Source organism: Nannospalax galili, unplaced genomic scaffold, assembly GCF_000622305.1.
Source record: "Nannospalax galili isolate Female #2095 unplaced genomic scaffold, S.galili_v1.0 scaffold1316, whole genome shotgun sequence".
Lineage (NCBI taxonomy): Eukaryota > Metazoa > Chordata > Mammalia > Rodentia > Spalacidae > Nannospalax > Nannospalax galili.
The window spans coordinates 201,132-214,827 of NW_008337765.1; the positions used below are offsets into that span (position 1 = coordinate 201,132).

General features: G+C 43.0%; 1 protein-coding gene across 5 annotated transcripts in view; it reads left to right on the top strand.

Moving 5' to 3' along the window:
• The first annotated feature begins 8,496 nt into the window (after positions 1–8,496).
• Positions 8,497–13,696, top strand: part of Ggact (gamma-glutamylamine cyclotransferase) — a 33,937-nt gene continuing 28,737 nt past the window's right edge. Inside the window, exons 1-2 of one of the 5 annotated variants that reach the window (XM_017798059.2) lie at positions 8,497–8,635; positions 12,776–12,912. The gene's annotated coding sequence lies outside the window, so the exon portion shown is untranslated. Of the gene's footprint in view, positions 8,636–8,655; positions 8,910–12,772; positions 12,913–13,696 lie in introns of those variants that run through there. The other 4 variants (XM_029563378.1, XM_029563376.1, XM_029563377.1 and 1 more) reach the window with 4 other exon arrangements.

The window sequence follows — 13,696 nt, forward strand, 5'->3', positions numbered from 1 at the left end:
GAGTGCTGGGATTAAAGGTGTGTGCCACTGCCTTCTCTCTGTGTTCCAGGCCATCCTGGTCTACATAGGGGAGTTCCAGGACAGCCAGTGTTACATAGTGAGACCCTGGCTTTTAAAAAAAACAAATCTCGGCGGGCGTGTTGGTGCATGCCTTTAGTCCCAGCACTTGGGAGGCAGAGACAGGTGGATCTCTGAGTTCAAGGCCAGCCTGGTCTTCATAGTAAATTCCAGGACAGCTGGGGCTACAGGGAGACCCTGTCTCAAAAAGACCAAAACAAAACAAATCTCTGTACACACTTTTAATATAACTTTCGTTTTCATTTAAAAGCAAGTTGAAGAATATTCAGACAGACTTGGTGGTGTGTGCATATAATCCCATCTACTCAGGAAACAGGTAGGTTCACAAGTTCAAGATCTGCCTGAGCTTCAGAGTGAAATGAAGTCCAGATCTATTAGTCAAAGGTTCTTTAAAGGAACAGAACCAATAGAAGTACGGCATATTAAAAAGCAATGTATTGAATTGGATTACCCAGTATAGTCTGGGTTGTCTAACAATAGCTGGCGCCTGAGGATTGCTTGGTCTGAGGCTGGATTCCTCAGCAGCCCCATTCTGGCATTGAAGGCCTGGAGAATTCCTGGAGATCATTGATCTAAAGTCCATGTTGTAAGACCAAAGAAACAGGGTTCTGACATCAGTTCAGGAATACAGCACCAGTGGCAGTGGCAGTGTCTCAAGAGACTCGAAGAAAACAGCAAAGGCTTTTCCCTTGGACTCCCTTCTACCTGGCCTGCTATGGGAATGTGCTGCCCACATTTAGGACTGATCTTCCCATTTCAGTTAACCTCATTAAGGAAATCCCTCACAAGTGTGCTCAAAGGCTTGCCCCTTAGTAGATTCCAGATCTAAGTAGATAGCCAAGATTAACCATCACAACAGGAATCCTAAAGTTCTAGTATGTTGGGTGTATACTGTAGACAGCTGCCTGGAAGTACATACCAGAAGTGATGCAATGATGACACTTGCTTTCTGGGGACAGAGCTGTGTCGAGTTATAGATCAGCAATTATAATTTGTATAGTTGAAATAGAAAAGAGAGTGCTGTGTCTCAACATTGCTTTGATGATCCCCAAACAAGTTTATAGATATTTTTAGGAGCAAGGTATGTTTCTCAATTATTTCTCTTCCTGTAGGACCCAGCTTGACAGATAATGGATGTATTATATGCTATGTTAATTTTTTTAAACAAATTTTTAAACGGTGCTTGTTTTTTGAGAGTAAAGAAAAAAATATTTCTTGTAAAAGCTCCTTCAGGATCCTTTTTTTCCCCTTCCTACTGATACTAAAACTTGTGTCAAATCAAGATGTGCAAATATGGTTCCCTGCCTACCGAACAAATTCCCTTAACTCTCACTGTTTCATCTCAGGGCTCCCTCTGTGGCCGTTTTCTTTTCCAGAGAAAAGAACCATTTAGTTGAATAATGGTTCAGGAAGCCTTTCATCCCTGCAGACTGTGGAAGTCTACAATGTGAGCTCTCTCTTTTCCTTTTCTTCCTCTCTTAAGGGAGCTATGGTCTGTGTTTCTTGGTTTTCCTTCCTAATAAGAGTGAAGTGGAAGGCTGTTTCCCAGTTCGTTCTCTACTTACCTAATATTTCTTGTTGATTGTTATGTATTTTGGAACAAGGTCTTGCTATGTAGCCCAGCTGGCCTCAAATTCATGGTATTCTGGCCTCATCCTCCCAAATAGCTGGAGTTATAGACATGTACCACCATACCCAGCTAGTATCTTTTTTAAAAAATTATTATTTTTATTTTATGTGTATGAATACTGCCTGCAGTCATGTCATGAAGTGCCCATGGAGGTCAGAAGAGGGCATTCAGATGGAATTATGGACAGTTTGTTAGCTGCTATGTGGGTGCTGGGAACTGAACCTGGGTGTTTTGCAAGAGCAGCCAGTACTCTTAACTGTTGAGCCATCTTTGCATCTCCCCTCTATTTTAATGTTTTGATTTTTAATAATACATAGGGACAGCATTAAAACAGCAGGTGAATGGGGCTGGAGAGATGGCTCAGGAGTTAAGAACACTGGTTGTTCTTGCAGAAGACCTGGGTTTGAATCCCAGCACCCACATGGCAGCTAACAACTGTCCATAACTCCAGTCCCAGGGGATCCGACAGCCTCTTCTGACCTCCGCGGCATTGCATGACACAGGCACACTTACCTACGTGGAGGCAATACACGCATACATATAAAATAAAAATATTTTAAAAAATAAAAGGGTGAAATCTGATCACAGTCCCTCACCTTCTTGAGAAGATGTGGTGGGTTGTTAGTTTGCCTGTTGAGCATGTTACTGCAGCTTGTTTACCTGATCTTTCACTCTTTCAAGTTTGTTTCAGGTTAAATGTAAGCTTACATGTGTTCTTTGAGATTTCATCCCATTAGGCATAGCCTCCCATCCATGCCTCGACAGGACCTCTTGGGTATTACTTAAGCATGTTCTTTACATTTTATTTCATGTTACAGAAAATCGAGCCCAGCATCAAATCACTGGACACCTGTGGCCACATTTATGTTCAGCTAGCTTGGACTTTGAAGTGACAAAATCCAGATAGGTATCTTGTTTCTCCCACTGTAGCATCCTAGGCAATTCATTGGTGTTATTCTACTCGTTCCTTGAATTTAAAGTGGGCTTGTTTCATAGAAAGATGAGAAGCTCAGTGCACCTTTAGATAAATGGTAGATGGCAGAATAGGTTTTTGGAAGAGGATCTGTGGAACAGACAGCTAGCATTAAATGCATTTAGTCTCTCATTCATTCAATAAAAAGTAAGTCCTACTATGTGCCAAAGACCTCTTGGGCTCTGGAAGTACACAGTGAGAGGAAATGGACAGAGTCTCTTGACTTGTGCATCTACAGATTCCCATAGTCCTCCAGTTCATTGTCCATGGGTACCAAGGCATGAACTGGGGTTAAAATAAAATATGATTAATTTCCCATTTAATTTTACCTGTGGCTCCTTGTTTTAAAATAGCATCTGTGTGGACTGTGGCTGTGGCTCTGTGGTAGAATGTTAACCTGGTGAGCCCAATTCTATTGAGCCCTAGCACCATAAGAAATAAAAATATTTAAATTGTAGCTATGTTCACATTGTTACCCACTTTACACCTCTGATGAGCATTGTTAACTCTATTGTTCAGTAAGACACAAATATATGTGCCAACCCAGAAATTTGACTTGTTTTTTTTTAGATTACTGCATCTACTTAATGCAGACAAATTAATTTTTAACATTATTGGGTACCCACAAGGTCTGTATTTCCCATCTTGTCTAGAAGGCTTTCCTAAGTTGACGGCTGAGATACTTGTCTAGAATTTGGACTCAGCATGCCTCAAGATCACAAGATAAATGAGCATCCAGAGCCTAAGAGGGAGCCTTCTTGATGGATTAGTCAGAGCTATTCATAATAAATGTCAAAAGAAGGTCGATTAGAAAATCATCCTTTGGGTTTTGTCCCAAATGAATTCATTGATTCAAGCAAAGATCAGCAATGAATAAAACCGTTAGCTGGAAGGCGGATGGGGAACTTGGCACTGGAGGGTCCACTGTATCCAGAAAGCTGAGCTCACTGATTAACTTCAGCATCACTGAGTCAGTCTCCCACTATGAGGCCATGTGACATACATAGAGCCACCTATGAAGAATTCTAAAGTGAAATGACTCCACTGGAATCTAAGCAGAAAGTTTGCCTTCTTTGAGTCCAAATATTAAATTTAAAAACTATAAATGATGTTAGATTTGATGTGCCAATGATATTATATAAGCATATGTAGATTTTTAAGGTAGAACCAATGTGGTGGTGCATGCCTATAATCCTGGCACAATGCTGTGTTTATTTTCATTGTTTTCTGCCACAGTTACAGCTCCATTCAGATTCAAAGGAAGGAAATGGACCTCACTTCATGTGTGTTGGCATCACATTTTGAAAAGAACATATAGAATGGCAAAGCTGGTTAGGTCCATGTAATTTGCCACATATATCTGCAATAGTGTTCACTTTTTTTTTTTTTTTTTTTTTTAGTGTCCCTGTAGCTCCAGCTGGTCTGGAACTCACTATGTAAACCAGGTTGACTTTGATCTCACAGAGCTCTGCCAGCCTCTGCCTCCCAAGCACTGGGATTAAAGACATACACTACCAGGCCTGACTATTGTTCACTTTCTACTCCTCACTATACTTTGGGAATTGAAGTTATCAGTAAGGCAAGTCACAATCTTGACAAAGTCTCTGCCCAACAAGTGTTCACCCCACTGGAGCATCCTCTTGCTCTGCTATACTGGCACCAATTGTGTAATTTGTGTACCAGGAGATGCCATTCATTGCCCTGCCAGGCCTCATTGAACTAAACTCCTATAATAATAGCACAGACCTCCAATCTGCTATGCTCTTCTGGTTACCTTCCAGTTTTAAGGGTCTAAATTCACACAGATGTCTTATCTTTTTGACCTGTATGCCTCCTTCCTTCAAAGATATTCTCTCTCTCTCTCTCTCTCTCTCTCTCTCTCTCGTGTGTGTGTATTTAAAGTATTGAGGATTGTATTGCTTGCTTTTCTGTTCTTGTGATGAAACACCATGACCAAAATGAACTTCTAGAGGAGTTTATTTTGGCTTATGGTTTCAGAGGAGGAGTCCATAATGGTAGGTAAAGCATGGCAGCAGGTGTGAGGACCAGAAGCTGACTGATCACATTTTATCTGCACTTACAAGCAGAGAACAAGCAGGAAGTGAAGCAAGGCAATACGCCTTCAAAGCCTACCCCAAGAATATATTTCTTCCAGGAAGACCACACCTAAAGGTTCCATGATCTCCTTAAACAGAGCCAACTGGGGGTGAGATGTTCAAGTACATACATGAGCCTATGAGACATATTTCTCATTTAAACTACTACAGGAATCAGTGAGCCCTTGAACACAGTAGGCAAGTAGTCTACCACTGAGCCCCATGCCCAGCTACTAGGCCTGTTTTTTTTAAACAGGGTTACTTTTCTCATTGCTGTGACAAAATACTTAACAAAAGCAATGTAAGGAAAGAAAGGTTTATTTGTTTATGCATGCCTTTAATCCTAGCACCTGGGAGACAGAGGCAAGAGGATCTCTCTGATTTCCAGGCCAGTCGTGGGTGCAAGGTGATATGGTTTAAAGTTTAAAAAGGCATACAGACCATCATAGTGGAGAAGGTATGGCAGTGGTGTGAGGCAGTGAGTCACAGTGCATCTGCAGTCATGAAGCAGAGGCATGAACACTGGTCTCAGCTCACTTTCCTTTATATGTAGTTTTGGACCCGAGCCCTTGGGATGTTGCCACTCATATTAGAGTGGGTCTTTCTAGTTAAACCGCTCCAGAAACATCCTCACAGCTGTGCCAAGAGGTTCTGTTTCCTGGGTGAGTCTGTAAGTTCCATCAAACTGACAGAGCATCACGTATTGTCTTGAGGAATATAAAACTGCAAATGTCTAAAATCATTCTGATAAAGTATTTGGATGGTGATGGTGGATTTTACCATCTAGGCTTAGGAAACTACTCAGCAAACAATGGGATGAGGTTGGACGAATTTGAGAACAAGACCATAAATTTTGGGGTCAGGTTCCTTGCCATGGGTCATATTTTTTAAAGTTCAGTAACTACCAGAGACAAATGATTCCAATCCCACCATACTTCACCATGTTTCAGTTGCTTCCCCGTAGAAGCAATCTGATGGTTACTGCTTTTATCAATTTCTCCACTGAAATGAGAAGGCTGCAGTATCCCAGTGATCTTCAAACATTCTTAGATGGTTAACTTTTTTTAGAATCATCTTTATTAGTTTTGTAAGTTAGCATGCAGAGTAATGATACTACGGTATTTTAATAGTTCTTTGTTTTTGTCAATCTTCCGCATTCTTCTCTGCATCTTTGTCCATCTGTGTTCATTTCACAGTAGTCTATTACTGTCTTTTCTCCTCTGCCCCCAGTCCTCCCTTAAAGACCTCCTTTCCCTCTCTTGGTCCTCCTTCTAGAAGTCAGTGGTTTAGGAATAGTATCAGATTTCTTATAGAATTGCACATCTATTAAAATACAACCACTCTTGCATTGTTGGAAATACCTACTTGAAAACCAAGGTTACAAAAAGATTTCAAGGGGCTGGAGGGTTAAGAGCACTGGCTCCTCTTGTAGACCTGGGTTGAGTTGCACCCACCCAAATGGCAGCTAACAACCATCCATAACTCCAGTTCCAAGGGATCTGACACCATCTTTTGGCCTCTGTGGTTATTGCACCCATGTAGTACACTTACATACATGCAGACAAATCATTCATACACATAAAAAATAAATTTGCTTCCTTGGGCAGCTCAGCCACCAGCTTCCTGGTGCCAGCATCTTTCCTGGGTAAGTCCCACAGCACCCACCGTGCCTTGACTCCCCCAGCCTCATTCACCCTCCAAGCCTCCCCCACCCCATCTCTCCTCCTAGCCTGGGTACTGGCCCATTTCTTGTCTTGGCACCTCAGACCCCTGGACTGACCTCTTGGCCCAGAATCCCCACTGCTTCTTGATCCTTTGCATCCAGACCAACCCAATCCCTCCCTGCAATCCCCAAGAGCCCTCTGGGCCTGGTTGTGCCCCCACCTCCCTTTGCGCCCCTGGGCTGCACAGCCACCAGCTTCCTTGTGCCAGCATCTTTCCTGGGTAAGTCCTGCAGTGCCCACTGTGCCTTGACTCCCCCAGCCTTCTTCACCCTCCAAGGCCCCCCACCCCATCCCTCCTACCAGCCCATTTCTTGCCTTGGCACCCCAGGGTCCACACTGCTTCCTGATCCTTTGCATTCAGACCAACCCAGTTCCTCCCAGTAGTCCCCAGGAGCCCTTGGGGTCTCTTCCTGCCCCCACCTCCCTTTGCATGCCTGTGTGGCACAGCCACCAGCTTCCTGGGACCAGCATCTTTCCTGGACCCTGCTCCCTGGCCAGCCCAGCCCCCAAATTCCTGAGATCAGCATCTTTCCTGGAGGGATCCAGACCTTAGGAGAAAGCTTGAGAGCATCTGATCCTCATCTGACTTGGGTCTCTGTGGGAACTCCTGAAGACAAAAGCAATCTGTCCAGTCCAATATGAAATCAAAAGAGAACCTAAAGCCTAGACCAACCAACTCTTCATGCCCAACAAGTAAACCACAAAGTTACATAAAGTTTACAAAAAGAAGCAGACCTAAACTCAACAAAGAAAGGCTTGAGTCTCACACAAGAATCAGAAACTACAAAACAAATCCACATGTTAAAGTCACAAAAAACCAAAATAATAACATGGAAAACCAAAATAATATATCCCCACCAAGTACCGATAGTCCTCTAGAGGAGTACAATGAGAACCCCCTAGAGATAACACAGGACATGGAACTCAAAAGAACTATTGTAAACATGATTTAAAAATTCAGTGAATTTAAAGAGCACACAAATCAAAGAAACTTCTGAATGAATTCAGAAAAGAATTAGAAATATTGAAGAATACTCAGCTGAAATGAAAAAGGAAGTGAAACACTCAGGAAGCCAAGGAGAAAGCCTCACCAATAGGGTGAATGAAATGGAAAACAGAATATCAAGACTGGACGATAAAGTGGATGAATTAGACCACTCAAGCAAAGACTATGAAAAATTTAAGAAAACACAAGAATGGACTATGCAGGAATTGTGTGACACCATAAAAAGACCAAACTTATGAATCATAGGCACACAGGAAGGAGAAAAATCAATCCAGAAAAATTTTTTTTAAAGACTTCATGCAGACTAACACAGGAGAAAGTGGACAGGAAATGATTAAGAGAAACAGTAGTCTGATAAATACTTATTTGTGCATCTCAGGACAGTGGGCCTTTTTCCATCTCTGACATTCCTGTCATCAGAGCCTTCAAAGCAACAAACCCCAAATGAGTCAAGTCTCTAGAGAATAGCATTTGGTTTTCATTTCTCTCTATGGCTCTTGGTCCTGGGGCCAGGAGACAGGTGAAAGCCCTTCCATTCCCTCCTAAACAAGTTTTATTTTAAAAAGAAGAATCTGTAAGTATGCAGTATGATTACATGATTATCTGCATCCATTATGAGTTGTATGTGCTGTTGTGAGGCTTTGGTGATGCTTGAATCTGTCCTGAGGGGTTCGTTTGTCTCCCTTTGTGAAGTCGATTATGAGTCCTGTTTTTAATATGTGTCTTGGGTGTGCTTGGGTCCAACATGGTGTCAAAGCTGGGCATGGGTGCTCAGGAGCATGAGTACATGTGTGTCATGTCGGTGCTACACGTGTATGGAAGCGGTTTTGCCAGTGTCTGGTGCAGGCCGTCCACGGGTGTGAGGAGTGAGTTGCGTTTGGCTCTGAGGCGCGTTAGATCAGTTAGGTGACTGAGTGGTTCAGGGGCCTGGCGCGCAGCGGGGTGCTGGCGGCCAGGTGTGCAGTCTGTCAGGTGTCCCAGGGTTAGGGCACCCCACAGGGGCGGGCGGAGCTGTGCGCTGCCTGCAGGGGGCGCCGCCCGGGGCGGTTTGGGTGAGACGCCGACCTAGCGGTGCATTTCCGCTCCGTGGCCCAGCGCGCTGCGGGAGACCAGCCCGACTGGGTGCAGGTGAGGTGCGGACGGGCGGGGACTGGGAGCCTCGGGCAGTGTGGGCACTCCAGAGTCACGCGGCAGTCGAGCGCCTGTCGCCACTGTGCCTGTGCGCGCGGAGCTCGGAGGACAGCGGGCCGCGGCGGAACCCGCGGGTCCGGAACGCGTTTGACACCGGAAAATGGCCCCGGACGGCCAGCCCGCTGGACGCCATTGCCAAAGTGGGCGACCGGCACAGTCACTGGCCCCAAAGAGCCACAGTTCGCTGCTGCTGAAACGATGGCTACAGCAGGTAGTTAGATAGCCATGTAGAATGAGGCTAACCGCTTTTAGAAATTCTGCTTTGAATTTTAGATAATTCGTGTTTGTGAAGAGAGCAGAACCTGCAACAGAAATCTAAAACCAACTTCTGCTGATCAGTGTCTGACCTTCATTTTCTTTGAAGCGGTTAGGAAACATCTGGATCTTTGCAGTCTTGCCTTGATTCCATTTGTAGTTATTGCTATTTCACTCTACCAGCCAATTATAACAACACAGAGGTTTTGTTTTTTCTTTTAAACAGCTTCATAACTCCAAGCACAGTTTATTAATGTTGAAGGGATAAAGAAAGTCACTCACTAAACTAGTAGCCATTTTAAAAAACAACAACCAGAGCTGGAGAGATGGCTCAGCCCTTAAGAACAGTGGTTGTTCTTGCAGAAGACCTGGATTCGAATCCCAGCACCCACATGGCAGCTAACAACTGTCTGTAACTCCAGTTCCAGGGGATCCGACAGCCTCTTCTGTCCTCCATGGCATTACCTGTTCATTGTGTTGAAGGAGTTTCCTCTAATTGAAGACTTTCCCCTGGCCCAGTTCAATTCATTGAAGAGCTTACATGCTGACCCCTGCAGTTTGGTCTCATTTTCCTGAACCTGCTCCCAGAAATAAATAAGTTGTTTCTGAGTAAACAGACCACTTTTACCCAATGGAGAACATTTGTCTTCTGCACAAATCCCAGCATTTGAGAGGCAGAGGCAGGCTGAATTTGCAAAGTTAATTGGTGGATTTTTGTACTGAAAATTTTTTTTTCATTTTGTTTTGCTTTGTTTTGTTTTTGGAGTTTTTGAGACAGTCTCCCTGTAGCCCCAGCTGGACTGGAACGCACTGTGTAGACCAGGCTGGCCTTGAATTCAAAGAGATCTGCCTGCCTCTGCCTCCCAACTGCTGGGTTTAAAGGCCTGTTGCCACCATGCCTGGCCTCTGAATTTTTTTTTTTTTTTAAGTAAACTGTACTAGCCATGACCTTAGCAAACAAAAGGTCCAGTGCTCAATCCCCAGGACTGGGAAAACAGCAAAAAACCTGGGTTTGGGTATGTAGCTCAGTTGTAGAATGTTTTCCTAGTGTATATGAGGCTGTAGGTTGGAGTCCTAATACTAGCCCTGGAGTGGATGGCTATTCATGTGATCTTGGACAATGGATGACAGTATGTGGTATAGACCAAAGATAGAAACCTTGTCTTAGTTAACTTGTTGTTATTATGTTGTTTTTCTTTGTTTGTTTTAAGACAGGGTCTCACTATATAGCCCAGGCTGGCCTGGAACTTGCTATATGTATCAGGTTAGCCTCAAACTAACAGAGATTTCCTGCCCCTGCCTCCCTAGTGCTGGAACTAAAAGCATGCACCACCACCCTGGGCATAGTTAACTTTTTAAATTGTGTGTGTTCAAACCAGGTGTAGTAGTTTATACCTGTAATCCTAGAACTGAGGAGGCTGAGGCAGGAGGATTGCTGCAAGTATAAGGTCAGCCTAGACTACGTAGTTCCATATGAGCCTTGTCTCAAAAAAAACAAACCAAAGCAAAAAGCGTTCTTTATCTGGTGAGAACCTTTGAGAGTGCCAACTCTGTCAGTGCTTGAAGAAGAGTCACTGGAAGGCTTTGTATTCACCTTGGCCAGGGACTCCGAGAGGGGATAGGGACCCACAGGTGGTGTAGGGGTATAGTGCAGCTATGTTTGAAGATGTCCTTAGAAGGGTGGCAGTATGGAGACAACAGCAAATGATCTTAGGAGTCTTCTCTAGAAATCCCTCATCTGGGACAAACTAGATAGAGAGCCTGTTCTAACCATGACCACCCAGCATCTTGACTAACAGGAATTTATGTTCAGTCAGCCGCTTCTCTGTATTGTTAATGAAATTGCTCCCAGCAAGAGCCTGAACAAGAGCCTTGTGTAGGTTACAGTCCTGGAATCCAGAATTATGTAGGCAGTGATTATTCTGTTAGGTATTGTTATGCTCCTGCAGCTGTTTACAGAAAAGTTCAGGTAGTCAAAGTATCTGGGTTTATTTGGCATTATGAATCAATATCAATTATCACTAACTAAAATGAGATATAAGGTCATGTGCTGGTGGAGTGAATGCTCCCAGGGAACACAGGGAAGGTCATTCAGGGCCAAAGCTTTGAGCAGAGTGAGTTTTTATAGCTAGAGGAATGGGACAGTGGCACTGAGCAATGATGCAACAGCTGGCACCATGAGCAATGATATGACAGCTAAAATGAAACTGTGTTCAGAGAACGCAATAACAGGTGTGTTGAGGCTGCGCTTAGTGGTGGGAAAGGATGAACCAAATTGGTACTAGGAAGGAAAGGTTATCTGATGGTAAGCTCTGTTTTTATTTTTTTAATCAAAGTTCTGATTTTTTTTTTCTAATTAGGGATTTTTAGCCAAATGTTGGAAGCACAGATACAATATAATGAACTTCCAGACACCTTCTAAATTAATCTTGTGATTTTCTTGGACCTTGTCTACATCCTTTTTTCCATTGGTTGTTAATTTAGGGCTAGAGATATAGCTCAGTGGTAGAGTACTTGCCTAGCATATGCAGGTCCTGGTCTTGACTCTCAACACTGCAAGAAAAAAAGTGAAATTAATAAAGCAGTCTATTCTAGATTGTGTAACAGTTCTCCTCTAAATACTTGGATCTGTAGCCACAAAGACGGAATGTTTCCTTCTATGACCACAATGTCATCATCACCTCTTAGCAGATTGCCTCAAAAATGCTCTAATTTTTACATTGGTTTATGTAAAGTAGAATGTAAACAAGGGCTGCAGGTGGTACCTGTTGATTGCCTCTGTTAGGCTATAGCAGGGATTTGGCAACTTTTCCCTGTGAAGGGCAAGATAAAAACTTGGGTTTGGAAGGGCCTGTGTCTCTGTACAAATGCCTGGCTCTGCAGTTGTCATACAAATGTAGCCATACCTGGTATGTAAATCAGTGTGCATGACTCTGTTCAAATAATGTTTAATTTTCCGAGTTGTTTTTTTTAATCTACTGGTAGACTGGATTTACCTACAGGCCATGATTGGTCTGGAGTAGTTCATGAGTTTCTTTTATTAATGTTTATTTATTTGTGTGTGTGTGTGTGTGTGTGTGTGTGAGAGAGAGAGAGAGAGAGAGAGAGAGAGAGCCGGCAACTTGCCAGACTCGATTTTCCTTCTATCATGTGGTTTCCAAGGACTGAATTCAGGTTGTTAAGTTTGGTGATAAGCGCCTCTACCCACTGAGCCGTTTTGCCAGCCTTCAATAGGTTTCTTTAGTACAGATGATTTATTGATGTCACATAGTTTATTTCATGCAGAATCTTGCATATTCTGAACTTTTTGGCTGGGTTTCTGTTTTGTTTAATATGATTTAGCTTGCTGCACTACTTCCTATATTTTCTGTAAATTGAAATTAGAGATAAAGGCTTAATTAAGTTGAGGTTGACCATTTTTGGCAAATTACTTCAGAAGCTTGTTTTGTTTGTTTGTTTTGTTTTGTTTTACTCTTTCTAATGTAAGTTGGTCTGACTTAAAAAGACTTGGGAACCTCTATTCAGAAAGCTCAGCATTTCCTTATTTATCTGAGAACATACAGCTGTTATTTCTACATGGAGTCAAGAACTTTGAACGCCTCTTCTAGGTTAATGGGAACTTTTTTTTATTCAATACATTCCTTGGTCCCTTGAGCTGATACCAAGCCCACTTAGTTTCACTGAATGTAAATACTTTCCTTCCATGAGCTGAGCCCAGAAATTGAGATTGCCTCCCAAGAAGAGTTGGGTCATCTGCTGTGGTTTTAAGCTCCTCTACCACATTCACTTTTTCCACCCAGTTTCTTATCTTGCCTCCAGCAGGAGTAAGAACTGAATACTTGGTTCAGATGGATTTCTTGGTCTCCCTGTGTCCTATGGAAGGATTCTGAAGTCCAGAGCTAAGACTTTCAGACTTACTATTCCACTGACACACATCTTTGAACAAAACAAACTTACAGGTAAGAATTGTTTTCCTCTATTCTAGAATGTTTATGACTTCTAAACTTGCTCATCGGAGGCAATATGCTGACAAATAGTGCCAGTTGGAAGCCTTCATCTTTTGTCATTTAAGAATAGTAGGGGGAGGGCTGGGAATGTAGATCTGTTGGTAGAATGCTTGCCTGATGTCAGGACTCTTGGGTTTGAGCTCCAGTACCACATAAACTGAGAGTGCTATTGTATGCCTGCAAGTCCAGCACTAAAGAGGTGGAGGCTGTAAGAGCATAAGTTCAAGGTCATCCTCAGCCACAGAGCCAGTTTAAGACTGTATAAGACCCCATCTCAAAAAAAAGTAGAGGAAAGCTCTGTTCATACCCCTTTGCCCATTTTTCAATTGAGCTGTGGACTTTTATTGAGTTGCATGAATTATTTAGGCTGGGGATAGAGCTCAGTGGTAGAATGCTTGCTTAGCAAGGTAAGGCCCAGAGTCTGATCCCCAGTACTGGAGGAAAAGAGAATAGAACTTGGGGTTGTATTTTGCTCAGTGGTAAAATGCCTTCCTAACACATGTAAGGCCTTAGATTGGATCTCTAGCATAGGGATGGGGAGTAGAGGGGCACAAAATAAATATTTATTCATAAAGAACAGTAATCTTATAATTTGTGTAAGGTGGCACATACCTATAATCCCAGCAGTCTGGAGGTTATGTCATGGTTATAGGCACCAACTCTTGCGTCAGACTGCGCATCCTGACTTTGCCACTTATTAGCTGGGTGGTTTTAAACTTTTTATTTCAAAAAATAG